Source organism: Platalea leucorodia (genome assembly GCF_965183815.1).
Source record: "Platalea leucorodia genome assembly, chromosome: 15".
NCBI lineage: Eukaryota > Metazoa > Chordata > Aves > Pelecaniformes > Threskiornithidae > Platalea > Platalea leucorodia.
In genome coordinates, this window is record NC_138837.1 from 10895535 (window position 1) to 10910147 (window position 14613).

Here is a 14613-nt window from a genome sequence, read left to right on the forward strand (position 1 = left end):
TCCAGCCTCTGCTGTGCTGTAGGAAGGGGCACGCGAGCTCCCGAGCTCCCGTCCTCCGATTTTCCCTGCCACCATTTCACAACCTCTGCCATTTCAAAAGCCCTTCAGGCAACCACGCCAGCAAGCACAGAGCTATTTTACAGAAGACTCTGCGTGACGGATAAATTCAGGCTTCCCCCTCCACATCATACATACATAGCTTACGCTGCCTACGGATCAGGACCACAACTGCTGTAAATTAGAGTATTTTCACCTACTTCAGTGAACTCTATGGGTTTGTACCAGCTGGAAATACAGCTCCATCTGTGATTTAAGAGACTGAGCCTAAAATACTGAAACCAACGGCAGCTTTCGACAGACAGGAGGTGGCCACCTGAGCGTTCTCTGTCTGGGATAACTTCTTCCATGCTATGCGCAACGAGCCAAGTGCACCGACAGCAAGAAATAGCAATCCCTACCAGCTACAGAAGGAACAAAACTGGGCAGTTTTATGCCGCAGTCTACACCTACACCCCCCGGGACATCTGAACAGGGAGGAAAGAGAGATCTCTCTGATTAAGAGTAGGGAGAGTGATTCGAAATCAATCTTTGGCAAAATCAAAGTCTGTCGGGACTCGTGTTAATGAATTCCCCTGCCAGGTTTATGATGTTTAACAGAAAACAAAAGGTAGTTGTATGCACGGCATAGCAGGCGAGACCTGAGGAGGATATTCACACACCTGGTTTTATGTTTCCTAAGCTCACTCTAACCAGGAGAGAGTCTCCCTCCCTCCCCGTGCTAAGGGACAGTTGGGCCATGGACCGCTATCTCACCTGGGTACGGTAGTCTCCTGGAACTAGGTGGTATTAAGAGATCTCCATCGTTCTTCTGCTTGAGATGGCAGCAGAAAACTCTGGCTGTAAATGCAACAGATGATCTCATGTGCTCTTCAGCTAACGGAAACACCCGGGGGCCATGGGTCCTTTGTGCCGAGCCTTCTCCCAGTGGGTCCCTTATGGGATTACTGCAGCAGCCAAGTAAGACAAATTACTATTAGCTGGACTAAGTGCTGCAGAAAGATCATGAAAATGAATTAACTCCTACCCTTCTCTCTTCTGTGATGGATTACACGCTGCTCCTTTGGAGCAATTTCATATGAAGGGCGAGGGAAACATACAACAGAGATGAGGAATTTATTGCCGTGTGGTTTCTTGTGTTGAAACACAGGACTGAAACTGTCCCCAACGCCTCCCGTCATGCTGCGAGATGAGGAAAGAGCCAGGGCCGCATCCAGGTCTGGTGCCAGCACCTTTTCCCTGAATACAGTGGAGATGAGCTCCACCTCCGCTGTCCCTGCGCCCGGGAGCCCGCACCTGGATGTGCAATGCTACGGGGACCGGAATGGCTGGGCAACAAACCCTTTTTCGTTACGCAAGACGCTTGTTTTTAAACACATCATGCTTTTTCTCTTCGTCCGCCCTCAGCGTAATCCCCCATTGGAAGCACGGCCATCCCCAGGCTCCAAGTTTTTACGTATTTCTCAAAGCTTGTTGGAATAAAACTGGAAAGCAAAATGAAGGGCGGATTCACCGCTCCCCTGACGCTGGTCTAGATCTGGAGCTGTGCCACTGCTTCCACACTGGCTTTGCCAGTGTGCCCGGCAAGTCAGGAGCCCTGAACGTGTAGCCTGGCATAAAAAATGTGTTAGCTGATAAAATATGAAACTCCCTTCCTCAACCAACGCACCCACAAGAGCTCTAATTTAGCTCTGAGATTCATCACTGCCTGTTACATCGCTTTTGAGCCTTTTAAGGAAGCATTCCAGCATTTTCCCAAATTAATCAGGTAACTTTTTTTTTTTTCAGACAGACAAAGTTAAAAATAACCGAGAGCCAGGTAGGTGTCAATGAAAAGCTCTTGCAGGGAAAAATCTTGTCCCCATCTCTCTTGTCCCCAGTAAGTCCTCGCCCAGCTCCAGGCACTGAAATGCAGCAAAGCCACCCTCCCAGCAAACAGACCCGACGAAGGCCAAGGACAACGCTCCCCACTAATGCCGGATAATTGTAGGGCTTCAATTGCAGGCAGTCCATATTGCTAGCAAAATCCTACATAAGACTTGCACTATCTACCACAGCAGGCTTGACCCCATTTTTATATGCAGAAGCAAAAAAAAAAAAAAAACCAACCTCATAATCCTACAGAACACAGAGCAAATAGCACTCTCTGGGACCACTTGAACATCACCCTATTAAAATACAAACATGTTCCTACAGTAGCTCAATGATTTTAAACAGTCACCATCTTTTCATTTTAGGTTTTAAGCACTTTGCCTGGCAACTGTCTGAAGGGCAAATCGTTATGGAAATAGGAAGACAATTAATTTTCCTTTATTCTGGAAGAGAGGATTATTGGAATAAATAAAATAATCAGCTTAGACAAGAGCACAATTCACAACTTATGAAAAACACAGGACTTTTTTTCATTTTTCTTTCCAAGGAAAAGATTTTCTTGCACGGAGTTTGCAAGGCAAGTGCAGAAGTTTGGGAGTTAAATAACCTTGGACTGCTAACTCACAAATAACTCCCTATATGCCATCAACAGGAGGAAGGCTGTCATTTCAGACAATCTTAGAGCCACTTTTTTTATTTATTTAATATAGCAACTTAGAACACCCCCAAAAAAGATACAAAGGCTACGTCCCAATATCATTTCGTACAGAGGTAAATCTGACGCAGCCCCAGCCTAGATGCAGCCCTCATCCGAGTGGGAGAGGTGGGGGAGGTCCCCTCCCCATCCAAGGCTCTGCCCCCAGTAAATCCACATTCAGTCTGTCGAGATTAATGAATTTATCTGGATTTCAAGCACTGTAGAAGATATTGGAAGCAGTTTCAAAATCAAGCAAAGGAAGGTTCTATGCTAATGCTTGCTGATGAATGCAAAGGAGAAGAGCGACTGTCTAATCAATGGCAGCCTGTAGCACTAGGTGCTCAGCATCATGATTAACATGGTTAAAGGAGTATCTGATACGCTGTGACATGCGTGTATACCTACCTACACAAATTAAGTTCAAGGTAAGGCATTTAACTCCCAAACCCCAGTGGGAGAAGTGAACAAGAGGAAAAGGAGAGCCTTCAAGTCCATATTAGCAAGAGATGAAGTTATTAGTTCCTGAGAAAAGCTGGGGATATCTTGGTAAGAACTGTACAGTTATTTCTGAAGGACTCCTCTAGTAAGCCGTGCGAGTTATAAAAATAGTATGGAAACTGCGGTTCAAGGTTGCTACAGCCTCAAAAAAGAAACAGAGATCATTGATGGAGGCACAGATTCCCAGGAACACTAAAGACTGTAAAAGTACTGAGAAATCAAATTGATGATCTGGAAAATAAGATGAGATTAAGAATGATCAGGTTACTGGGGGCTCCTGAAGGAGCAGAAGCGGGAGAAAGCAGACTTTTAGTTTGCAGTGGATTATTAAGGAGGTTAGGGATGAATAATTTCTACTGTTCGTATCGTGTCCTGGTGAGCCGCGGCCCCAGACAGGCCAGTTCCGTAGTGCCCTGCACCCCTCCCGGGGAAGGAGCTCGCTCGTGCATCACGGAGCCCACGTGTTTAAGCCAGCTCATAAATCTGAGCCTGGTTCCAGGATGCGGCACTGTCTCCCTCCACACCAGCGGGAAATGCATGACTCAAAGCTGCTCCCTTTGCTTTCTCCAGCAGTGGCTCTGCAAACTCCAGGTGCCCAGGCACAGCCACGTCGCAGCAGCTGGAGAAAACACCACTAGAAAGAGCTCCCGCGCGTCCCGGCACCCCTGCCCTTCCCACAGGGAACAGCCATTTCTTCTGTGTGCTTCTCTAGCTGCAAATCACCCTGGCAGCAAGTAGGTCACGGACTAGATGGCGCTTGAGGAATCACCTGCAGTTCATTTTCTCTCTTTTTTTTCTTTTTAAGGAGCCACCAAGTCACTTCACCACCACCTTCAAAACCAGCCTCCTCCAGCACAGCCCCATCCACCCATCCCTCCCGGTCCTCTCCTCCTCCGACTGCCATGCTCACAGCCCTGTCTCCTGTGTTTCTGCTCTCTCCCTGCTCTGTTTAATCCCATCTTTCCCCTGCAGGTCGATGCAGGTCTTTAAAGCAGGATTTTTCTTCCATCTTCCCTTTCACCACAGACCGTATTTTTCCAAGCGTAATGTACCGCATTGTATTGCTTCTCTAACGCTCAGAAGCCCAAACGTATGTCCTCCACGCTGATCAATTCATTAAGCCTCATCCACCATGGGAATGTAGTTATTTCACAGCCACGTTAAAAAATGCAGCTCCTTCCCCTGTACCCGTAACTTCACTTCTTAATCCTCAGGAGAAGGGGGGCAGGGAGTCCCCTTTGCCCGCTGCTGCTTTCAGGCTTGCTGCGGTCCCCTCCGGCCGCAGGGCTCCGGCAGCCTCCCGGCAGCACAGGGTCCCGCGGGCTCTGCCGGGGAGATGCCATCAGCCCCTTCCCTGCTTCGCCCAGGACCCGGCAGGAGGGCTCGAGGCAGAGGGAGAGCGCTGCAAAAGGGCACGAAGCAAGGCTGAAGCAGCGAGGAGGTACTTCAGGGTGTTAAGGAAGCCGAAATGCAGCCATAAGCTGGATTTCGAAATGGCCAGGAGAGCAGGAGATAAAACTTCTCCTCCGAAGCAAGGCTCGGTAAGGCACGAAGGTGGAGAAATGCTGCGCGTTACAGAAAACCCTTCCACACGGCTTCACAGCAGAGAGGGTTCATCACAGCAAATAATTACAAGGCTTATATCATAATGTCTGCTTTTAAAGTCATTGCCAATTGAATAAAAGTTGGCTGAAGCAGTCAGAAGGGAGAGAAGCAAAGACACCGGGCTTTGAAGTGGTCATCGTTTGGTTATTAAAGACTGGGACTTTGATGCAATACATTACCCAGCACAGTAACTTTCTCCTCCCTGTGATTGCCAGGGTCGCATAAGGTTTCTTTAGATCCACCTGTAAGATTCAGTTCCATTTTGTTCTTTCTGTTTTGAATACAGTCCTTGGCTGCTACGATACCAAAGAGGTGAGCAAGTCCCAAATTCAGGTTTCAGTTCCTGCACTGAACAAAGTTATGCTGATGGAGAAAGAGACAAAACTGGCCATACGGGCAGAAGTTTTCACAGAAATCTAAAGAGAGGAGCCTGCAAATTCAGGCAATGAATCCTCCTGAAAAGCCCAAGTTACCCATCTCAATAAAAGCATGCAGGAGTCCCCTGCGCTGCATTCCCTGCACGCCCCGCCGTCCGCACAGCCCCGTCCGCGCTGACCTGCGGGACAGGCGAGTTAAACACCCGGGGTGACATTTTGGGGGGGGTGACAGCTCTGCTCTCCCCCGAGGACTCCAGCCTGGGCACTGGCTGTTGCCTCCGCCACTGCCGCCCCCGATCCCTGCAGGCTGCGCTCCCACGGCCGGCGCGGCAGAAGCAGGCGTGCCCCATCCCCTGCCTGCCTCGCAGCAGACGCTGCGCCCGTTGCAGCGGGCTATGCGCTGCCCAGGCTGAAGAACCAACCTCCGCTCGGTTTGGCCATACCGGAGGGCTGGGGGGCTCACGCAGGGAGGGAGGTGCCCGCTCCACGGGAACACCCCAGCAGGGAACGCAGAGCTCCTCCAGCAGAGCCCGAGAACACATCCGCAGACTTTAAACCAAATAGAAATTAAATTTGGATGCAGCTATTTTTTCCTTTCAGACTTATCAGTTCCCGGGCTTGCTGGAGAGGAGCTGAACGTCTTCTCGGCAGAGAAGAGGAGCCCTGCGCTGGAGGGAAGCGGCTCTGGGCTGAGGCTCTCGCAAAAGCTGCTCCGATCTGGAGGCACAAAGTCCCCAGGCCACCAAAAGCTTGGTAAGGCTGAAGCACGGTGCTCCATGCCAGGGGCTCTCCTCAGCCACTGAAAATAGCTCATTTTCCCCATTTTACTCTAAAACAAGAAGAGAAGGAGGGCTTTGCTCTTTGGCTTCGAGCCAAAAGGCATGGCGCTAAGGAAACAGCGTCACCTTTGTCCTTTTGCTGAGCCTTTTCCCCGTTTTCTGGTGCCACAGATGCCTGCCCTGGTACCGGAGACCGAAGGAAAAAGTTTAAAGCTGGTCCCAACCATTTTAGGGATGAACTTGATTCCCTTTCCCAGTGAGGCTGCAGTAAAGAACGAGATGACAGATGCAGGCTCCCTAAAGTCTGCAAAAGGGACAGAGAGCGATGGCCTGCACTGGGAGAGCCAGGGACAAGCACCTCATTTCGGCATACAGACCAGTCCTGGTGCCACGGGACCGCTGGGTCCTGTACTGGGAAAGGAGCCCCCCACCTACACACTTGCGGTTAAAGATGCACTTTTGTTACACCCTGATCATAAATGTTAAGGTTTATTTTAACTTTCTTGCTTTCACCTTTGCTTTTCAAAACACTATTTCCCAGCCCTTCAACCTTTAACCAGCACTTTAACCAGAATTTGATCGTTTTCCTCTCAACTGAAAACCTCTTGTCGTGGTGACAGATACGTCGCTGGCACAAGACAAAAATCTGAAATAGAAAACACTCATCCACCACTGAGAAACATGCAACACCGCTGAATCCCGACAGAACCATGGTCCTCCAAGAGAGGAGTCTTTGTTCTCGTGACTTCCAAAACAGTATTCTGAAAACAACATCCCTCCCTATATAGATTTATATTGCTATATCTCTATCATTTTCCTTACACCCATCAAAATGAAGATATAATTAACCCATCCTCAATAGAAATTACAATGATTTTGAAACAGCAAGAAACAATCTATTTGCATTTGGTAGCTAATTATTCCCCCTACGCACACAGCCATCAATGTTCCCTAAAACCATCCACAGAACAGACAATCTGTGCTAGCCAGAGCTTCTGGAAAGGAGGGGAAAAGGAGGGACCAAGCGAAAAACCTCAACATTGGGGTGGCAAAATTTTCTTCAAATACGCAGCATCTCGAGCTCAGCCAAGTCCGTAACAGAATTGCCCTTCTGAACTCCTCTGACAGCATTAGCATCCACCTGTGTATCGCACGTAAGCTGACAGCTACCAGAGGACAAATCTAGTGGGAGCCACTGACATTTGCAAAATTATTGAATTATTATTCCCTTCTTCACACCACTCCAAGGAAATACGAAGCCATTTTCCAACACAACATTGCAAACAGATCCTGCTGCCGTTGGACGTAAATTTAACACCGGGTAACGCCAGGACTACTGTCACAGCCATGCAACACATGAATTTGCAGTGGCACAGGCAGAGTTGCATCTATTATTATTCACTCCTCGAAGGAGGAAGGGTGTGCCCCTCTTCCACTCGTACACAGTCCTGGAGACTTGCTGAGGAGCGATCCCTAACAACTTGAGCTCGAGGAGAGCGATTTATTCCAGTTAGGTACATAACACTCAAAACGATGCCCTTCCCCGCCCCCCCCCGAGCCAGGCAAGTTTTGCTGACTCTTCACCTCCATTTCCTCATCATTCAGAAGGATTAGCGAGATGTTTTAAGAGGTAAAGATGCAAGCTGTGGTTAGTGAGCACTGCCTCTCCCAGCTCAAGCACAGTGCTGAAGCAGCCTGAGGAAAATCAAGCCACCCGGGTATCTCTGCTTGATGTCCTGGGAGCCCCCAGGTTGGCCCTCCATCGCTGGTGCTGTATTTGGAGGAAGCCGATATAAAGCATCAAGGGCGGTAAATCACATCCTCCTTCACCCACGCGTTCTGGAGGCAAGCAGATAAAACGCTGTTCGCTCGCTAGGAACTAGCAGAGGTTTTCCTTCCTCCAGGATGCACCCGCAAAGCAGCGCCTGGGAAGGAAGGAGCTCGGTTTCACCTTGACGCAACCCGTGTGCCTGCAACACTTACCTCGCTGGCAAGGCATTCTCTCCTCAACATGCGAAAAGTGATCATCCTTTAAAGCAAAGCCAAAATATCTCAACCATTATTTTTCTTCCCCCATCTGACACAGGTTTGCAGCTCCTCAGGCATGGGGAGGAGGGGGAGCAAAATAAAAAAAAAAAAAGACTATTATTCTGTAGGCAATCAAAGCTAATCCCTTTACACATTTTCTTTCCAACAGAAGCATGATATATCGAGTCCCACTGGGTTCTGATCACAACTAAACAGGAGGAGGTGTTTTCAGCTCCCTTCTGCCAACACAGCTCAACGTGCAGCAGGCCTCACCTCGTATAATCATTTAACTCAACACGAAGTCACCCTGGTGCTCTACCCCAGCTCTAGAAAGTCAGCCCGTGCCTCAGCATGGCCTTGCACGGAAATAGGATTACTTTGGCCTGGAGGAAAAAAAGAAACCACAACATGAAGGTCACCCATAAAATCATTACACAGATCCCTCTTCCCCAGCTCTTAGAGAAAAACCTTTATCAAACCCTCAACCTTAAAGTAGAAACACAAAAAGATATGTACATTAATCCCATATACCTCCGTCAATTTTTTTCCTCGTGTCTTTAGAGCAGTTGTTTACTGCAGCCAACTGCAGAGAAATTACAGTAGCTTAACTCTCCAACTCCCTCTAAAGGATTAATCTTCCAGTGAGCATGCTCACGCGAGATCTTTTTTCAGCAGTTGCATCCATTTCATGAAATGAGGGCTGCTGCAGACATGAGGAAATGCCATTTCAGGACTACAGGCGAAGTTAAACAGCCCCCAAAATAAGGGCTAATCCCTTCCTAGAGCTCCAGAAAGGATCTCTGCCCAACCCTCTACCTCCAACCAGGTTTAAAGATTTCACGTTTATCTGCCCTTTCAGGAAGAGGGGGGGCTCGTGGTTTCCCTGCGACACACGCTTTAAATGTCTGATCTTGGCTTTTCTCTACAGGCTGGTGGACAGTTCATCCACTGAATCTTAGGTCAAAAACAGCTTCTTCTCACTGGCAGGTTTTTCTTTTGTATCACTTGTTGGCTCGTCTCTGCTTTTCAAAAAATCAGGAAGGTAATTTGGGGTGCGGGGGGGAGGGGAGGGGAAGCATTCAAATAAAAAGGAACAGCTTTAAAAATCTGGTTCTCAACTCTGCATCGCAGTAGATAACAGATCCTGAGACACATTTAACTCCAGAGATTAAGGACCCATGCAAATGAGGATTTGCTAGTAGACAACAAATCCAGTATCTAAACAAGGCTGTTCAAGTAATCTTGTCCATTCTCTCCTGGACCACTGAGGATTAAACTGCTCTATTTGAGGTATTTCTCCCTCACCCCAAACAGTGCACCTTGAATCAGAGCTTTCCTGGTGAAAATAGAGCTCCAAAGTTAAGGACAAATATTTACACTTTAGAAATAGATTCTTCCATTTTCATCGTCCCATATTACCAGGGAACTCCCCTTCCCCTTCCCATTTATCTATTTCATGTCCTGTTGCTTAATTGCTCTTTGTAGCCGATAGAGATCCAAGCCTCCCCCTCCCCCACGACAGGCTCTGATTTCAAGTTTTAAACCCTGCTTGAGTCTAGGACGCGTAGAGACCGGACTGCAACCCCCGAGCGCTGGGGAAAATCCGGAGTGGGCTACAGCCCAAGGTGTGAGATTGCTTCCCAAATCCAGTCGCCAGACTTCACCCCAGCCATTACAAAGATCTAAACTTTTTTTTTTTTTTTTAAATAAAAAAGTCTTGAACGCCTTTGATGCCATGAAGCCCCTTTTATGTTTTCAGCCCTACACGTGAATCCACAAAAAAGGCAACGTGTCATGATAGTGTTAAATAAGGGCTATGTCTGCTTTTTAAAACGAACGCTCACCATAGCGACAGTCTCCGTAAGGAATGATAAAACGTATGGTGACACTGGATATTTTGTTCTGTTGTCACCTAAATAGAATCACCCACAGAAAGGAAATCTCTGTTACCATGCATTAAAATAGACGCTTTGTTTTATTTATAAAGCATCCAAACTGGTTGGTTTGGATGTGTCATAGTGCAGGCTGTTCATCCACCCCTCCCTGCTCTCTCCTTTGGGGACTTAATGAATGATGCCTGCACTCATCCTGCCCTCGCCTCCCACTGATCTCAGGTGGTGCTGAGGCTGCTCCAGCCTCTCGGAGGAAGGCTTGGAGCGAGGGTGGGATCTGTCCCTGAAAACCCCTGCAAAGAAAAATCCCAGACTTTAAAGCAGGCAGATGTGAAAGCCTTGATGCAGGAAGATCATGTCCTGCGCTTCCTCCTCCATTGCAGGATTACACCCAGACATGAAGTTGGGATATCAGATATGGAGTTATCCTGACCTGTCATTCCCAATTTGGAAACCAGTCATACTCCCTGAGAGTTTAGACTTTGAAGATTGACTGCTATTGATTCTTCTTCAAGCAAACAGCCCAAGCTGGCAATCAGTCAATAATAAGCAATTACTCGACAGCCTCTTATCTCCAGATGCCAGCCCAGACAGCTCGATTCATAGAGGCAGCAGGTCAATAAATCAAAGCTGTTCTCAAATTTTAAAATATCATCATTTAAAAACCCACCCAGCCTTCAACCTGGCTGAAAAAGCAGCCAGGACAGAGAGATTCCTGCAGTAGAACAGCATGGTGGCGTATTACTAATTTACCGACCAGGAGGTAGTACGTGATGTGGTAAAATCCACCTCTGCCACTCTTCATTTGTCATGAGTAGCGTGAAAGCTGCAGCTGGATGAAGATGATGAGAGAGGAGGAAGCAAACCCCTTCTCCTTCAAACAATTACTCGCAGGGAAGAAGCAGAGCGGGGCAGCCTTCCTTAACCGCTCGCCATTGCTGGCTGGCTCCCTTTGACCCACCTCGCCGTTCACCGGGAGCCTCAGCAATCCCAACGAAAGCGTCTTTAACACCACCGTGACAGCACATTGATGGCACTTTTCTAATATCCCTGCTGTGACCTCTATACCCTGAGTATGCAATTAATCATTTCATCCTAGCAAATGCACTTCTTTGCTCTTTCAGGGACTAAGCATGACACAAGTACCTGAGCCAAAGGCTCCTCCTGTGCAATTCAGCGGGACCCAGAGGCGATGCTGTGCAGTCCAGCGGTGCCAACACAGCGCAACAGAAGAAAATCAGCCTTGCCAAAAACTCATGTAGGCGTTTTGTGCTCTCAGTGCAGACTCCCTTTAAAGACTCATTTGTATGAAAAGAGCTAAGAATTGCCTATATAATTTGCAGGAGACCACACAGCTGGAATATGAGCCTGGTGCAACGGCAACCTTCTATCTCGTACTGCAGAACCTCGAAACTCGGGTACCTTCACTGTTTGTCCATGAGTTCTCGCAGGAAACAGCCTAAAAGTACCAGCAGAACAGAGCAGTACTTAAATAATTCTGCTTCTGCTGCTTGAGGAGGCCTACAGGATGCTGTACCCTCCACATCAGGTGTTAACCACTGGGACAGAAGGAGACACACAAGGTGCCAACGAGCTGCACAAGCACAGTAAATCCGAGACCCTCAGAGCCCATGGAGTTTTCTACTCATGCTGCAGAAGTGTCCCAGATTTATGAAGCTTGGGGCAGCTCCACCAATGTACTGCAGCGTAGCTGTGACCCCATCTAGGCAGGCTGCCAGGGCTCTAAACAATACCAAACACAAAAGAAAACCAAGAGAAGGCGGCGGCATGACTTGGGGAAGGGCTATCTCTAAGTATGGGGGACCGGCAGCTCCCCATGAACACAGAGCATGGAGGCTTCTTGCTTCATTTGACCTGACCACTGGTCCCAGGGAGAAACATATTTGTGTAATGATTATGACCAAATCTTGAAGACTGAGCATCTCCAATCACACTAGTTTGAAAAAACAAGATTGTGAGCCCAAGATCTAAACAAAAAAGGGGTGATCCTGGAAGCAGGACCAAGCCCATGGCTGGTACTCACTCTTCACACTCTATCTGCCACAAAATGCAGGCATCTGAGGACACGGTCTAAATGTCCTCAGTCTTCAACACCCTTCAGAGGTCCGGGAGGGACGGTCAGGTGAAAGGCAGCAGATAATGAGTTACTTCAATCGTACTCGCCAGTGGGGTCAGACTTCTCGTGGAAGAGCCTGCTGAGGTTTTTACCTCTAGCCACACACAGTGCACTTGGTTCTTCGTTTCGTCAGTGGCTGGGACAGCAGGAAGCTGGGGGAATGTACGCCCAAAATCTGAAAAGGATTTCTCCTCCTCTTACCCACAGAGCATCTGCAGGTGGCTTTTACACTCTCAGTCTAGTCTGTAACATCGTGGCAAAGCATGGAAGAGCACTCAGGAGGAAAAAAAAAAAAAAAAAAAAGGCGTTAATGCATAATACTGTATCTCTATCACCATTTATAGTAAAGCCACAAAATGCCAAACCAGCTGACAGGATCCCACAAACCACACTGCAGAGCAACAGCGGGCTCCTGAGTTTTGCAGCCTACCAGAATTATTCTCACACAATACCTGCATTTTTCTGGTATGAAATACAGTGCCTCCCCCTCCAAACGTACAGATGAAGGGAAGGTCAGCGCATCGGCACTCTAAGGACAGTCTAGCGGTAGCACAGCTCGAAAGGCGAGCCTGCAAAGCTGGAGCTGCTGACCACTGAAACAGTTATTTGTTGCCCCACAAGAGCAGCCATGCTGCCTGCTGTTGGCCGGGCTTCAGTGGATACACGGCTTCAGTCTAACCTGCCTTGTACTCCGTAAAGGGAAAATAACACAGCAACGTTACAAACCACAAAGGCGGCAGTAACACAAGACTGTTTCTCGTCTTTTATGATGAAAACAATGCCAGTCGCAAGACAACGAGATATCACAACCTGCCATTCATCCTTCCCATCTCAAGGCGTGACCGTTTCTTACAAAAGCTGCTGATCACCTGTTGTGCTCTGCTTCCTTCTTTTAACCCACAGTGTTGTGTTAGCACCAGGATCCCGCTGCTTTGGGTCTGAAAGTGTCGCTAGAGCAGTAAATGCTAGAAACTGGAGCAGAGAACAAAAGGGCTCCACGGCCCCACCGAGGATGTTATCAAGGAGATAGCAAGAATGTAAAATGGCACCAGGACACCTCTCTTAGAGCAGGGAACGGCCATCTCCAATACTGTTGGTGGGCAGAATGATAATTTAGCAAGTCCATCATCTCCGTAAGAAATTACAGCAGCTCAGCTCCATGTCTGCTTCTTATCAGGAGCCCCATGACTGACCAAGGCATTGCTCCTCTTCATCGGCATATTATATTTCACGCCCAGCACGACCATGCCATTACAGTCTGAGACCTCACGGCCAACTTTGGTGCAGAGAGGCAGGAATTAGGGACAGACTTTTCTGTAAAGGCAAAGTAAATCCCTACTTGCACGTTGAGCAGGTTGCCTTTGCAGAAGGAGACCTGGTCAGAATACCTCTCACTGGACAAACCCAATTTAGGTTCAATTCCAAAAGTTCATTGGGCAGGGTGGACACAATTGGTCTCTTACTGGGATCTCGCTGTATTCCAGGCACCTTTCAGGCCTTATCAGAGTGGCCCACGTGGTTGCAATGAGTATGGATGCTTTAGAAAATAATCCTCAACGCAGACTGGTTCGGGGACTTTCCTTTAGTGCTTCTAGCACCTTCAGCATGGAGACACTACACCAAAGGTGTGTGCACAGTGCCCTGATTGTAAATATTGCCCACTGGAGTGTGGGGAGGATGGGAAACAGCAGGCTCCTGCGTGATTGCAACCCTCTGTCAAAAAATCAATCCATGGTGGTTCGTGTTCGCCGCATCACGCTGTCCGCAGCACCAGTTTCGATACTGGAGAACTTTGGAAGAGCTCAGAAGATCCTCGCGTTTCACACACACATGGATTCGTTTTGCCTCCCGCTGGTTGCAAGGATCTGACTAACTCTGATTTGTCTCTCAAGATAAACAAACACTGTTTAAGGGGGTCCTTTCTCATTTAGCAGGAACTGTCCCTCTGCACATGGTCTTCCCATCACCTACACCAGTGGCTTTCAACCTTTGGTCTGCCAACTACTTCCAGAAGGCTCCGAGAGGCAGCGAAGAAAAGCAAGCGGCTTGCAGTAGTCATAGTTGCTATACAGACATTTACACCCTCCTGGCACGGGATTAAAAACCACTCAGACAAACTAAGCAGAATTAACAGAGAGGAAGTCCTGGAGGCTTCTGGCTTTAAGTATGAAAGCCAAAAAAAAAGAAAATTATTTTTCAAAGCTTAAGCAAATGGTTTAGTGAAGCGACAAAGACAAAAATTCTTAGGGTGGCTTAAGAAAATGAGTATGATGGCTAGCAAAGGCAGTGCCAGCTTCAAGGAGGTAAGGCTCAAAGCCTGGCTCTGAGCTGGCCTCACCTCTGGCTTGTAACACCTGTACAGGTTACAAACCAAGCAGCAAAGAGGATGAACATTATTTCTCCACCCTCTGGATTAAAATTCAAAGGTGGAGAAGTTACATGAACTGCTGAGGATCACAGCACCGAGAGACTGCCTTGCTCTGGGAACAGATGGCCAAGCCCCACGCTCTCAAGCCCGCCGTAACGCACGGCGAGAATCCAGACCTCCGAAAAACTGAAGGACTCTGCTGCAATTTAATCCAAAGGCCCTGACAGCACAAGACGGTGACTGCAGCCTTCCAAAACAGACAGGTATCAATGCTCAGATGCCTCCTTGTGAGCCTGTTCACCG

The 14613-nt window shown here is 48.2% G+C and overlaps 1 protein-coding gene across 2 annotated transcripts in view; it reads right to left on the reverse strand.

Annotated features, from left to right (window-relative positions):
• Window positions 1–14613, reverse strand: part of EHMT1 (euchromatic histone lysine methyltransferase 1) — a 122618-nt gene that overhangs the window by 93561 nt on the left and 14444 nt on the right. The window contains exon 1 of one of the 2 annotated variants that reach the window (XM_082327842.1): window positions 11850–11937. The exons of the other annotated variant lie outside the window; for it this stretch is intronic. The gene's annotated coding sequence lies outside the window, so the exon portion shown is untranslated. Of the gene's footprint in view, window positions 1–11849; window positions 11938–14613 lie in introns of those variants that run through there. 2 annotated transcript variants of the gene reach the window in all.